We start from the raw sequence: 1,801 nt of genomic DNA on the forward strand, positions 1-1,801 counted from the left end.
TTCCCTATTGCGCTTAGGAGCGCCAAACGGCGAGGAATTTTCCAAGTACGTTTATTACAACTTCCTGCTATGGTTCTGTATGGGGAGCAGGAGCGTAGCTGCGGCGTCCAGCGGATTCCTGTGTGTTTGTTGTCATCCAGCAATGCTGACACAGCTTAGCATCAGCTGAACAGTGGCACCTCACCCGAGTTGCCTCAGGTAGCGACGACTCTTCTCCTGGCGGCTTCCTGGCTATGGCTGCTAGAGATGGAGCGCGCCACAGATCCCTAGCGCTGCTCACCTGGCGGCGGCAAGTGATATAACGGACGTGAGCCACTGCTCCGCGTTTCTGACCAAATATGGTCACGAAGTACCTAACAGTGTGAACACGCTCGTCATCTTGTCTTTGCACCCAGTCTAGGAGGGATACACGCACTGAGTCAGTTGGAAGCAGTATCATTAAGCCGTTGTATCTTCTCCTAAATATATATACAGAAGAATGGAAAAAATGAGGATGTGTTAGATTGACGATCAATTTGACTTTACGAAAAGTGAAGGCATCAGAGTGGCAATCCTGGGTGCAGTTGATATTGGAAGTAAGATTAAAGACGAATCAAGACACATTCCCAGGATTTCTCGACCTGGAAAAAGCGTTCGCCGATATAAAATTGTGCAAGATGTTCGAAATTCTAAGAGAAATAAGGATAAGCTCTAGGGAGAGATGGGTAACATACAATATGTTCAAGAGCCAAGGTGGAGTAATAAGAGTGGACGACCAAGAACGAAAAATGAGTGTTAGACAAAGATGTAGTCTTGCGCCCCTACTGTTCAATCTGTACATCAAAGATGCACTGGTAGAAATAAAAGAAGGGTTCAGGCGTGGAATTAAAACTCAAGGTGAAAGGAGATTAATGATACGATTCGCCGATGACGTTGCTATCCTGAGTCAAAGTGTAAAAGAATTACATGATCTGCTGAATGGAATGAACAGTCTAACGAGTACAGAATATGAATAGAGACTCAATCGAAGAAAGACTAAAGTAATGAGAAGTGGCAAAAATGAGAACGGCGATAAACTTATCATAAGAATTGATGGTCACAAAGTAAATGAAGTTAAGGAATTCTACTAACTAGATAGGAAAATAACCAATGACGGAAGGAGTAAGGAGGACATCAAAAGCAGGTAGCACTCGAAAAAAGAACATTCTTGGCTAACAGACGTCTACTAGTGTCAAACATAGGTCTTCATTTGAGGATGAGTTTCCTAAGGATGTGTGTTTGAAGTACCTCATTGTATGGTAGTGAAACATGGTCTGTGGCAAAACCGGAACATAAGAGAATTGAAGCATTTGAGATGTGGTGATGAAGACGAATAAATGATGACTGACAACCTCAGCTGCCGACAGGTGTTGTTGATATACCTCGATGTGGACAGCTGAAAATTTGTGTCCCGACCGGGACTCGAACCCGGGATCTCCTGCTTACATGGCAGACGCTCTATCCATCTGAGCCACCGAGGACACATATGAATAGCGCGACTGCAGGGACTTATCCCTTGCACGCTTCCCGTGAGACTCACATTCCCAACTGTCCACAATTCTACATATGTATTGTACCTTATAGACATTTTGCCCACAGGTTACCCAAACTCTTACGGGAATCGCCAAAGCGTGCGCGAGTAATGAGTGGGTGGGCAAAATGTCTATAAGGTACAATACATATGTAGACAGTTGGGAATGTGAGTCTCACGGGAAGCGTGCAAGGGATAAGTCCCTGCAGTCGTGCTATTCATCTGTGTCCTCGGTGGCTCAGATGGATAGAG

At 44.9% G+C, this 1,801-nt stretch overlaps 1 non-coding gene across 1 annotated transcript; it reads right to left on the reverse strand.

The window, feature by feature from the left end:
* Positions 1–1,425: 1,425 nt before the first annotated feature.
* Positions 1,426–1,500, reverse strand: Trnat-ugu (transfer RNA threonine (anticodon UGU)). Its single transcript has one exon. It is a non-coding gene; the product is annotated as a tRNA-Thr (tRNA).
* Between the last annotated feature and the right edge of the window lie 301 nt (positions 1,501–1,801).

This window comes from Schistocerca nitens, chromosome 2 (assembly GCF_023898315.1).
Source record: "Schistocerca nitens isolate TAMUIC-IGC-003100 chromosome 2, iqSchNite1.1, whole genome shotgun sequence".
NCBI lineage: Eukaryota > Metazoa > Arthropoda > Insecta > Orthoptera > Acrididae > Schistocerca > Schistocerca nitens.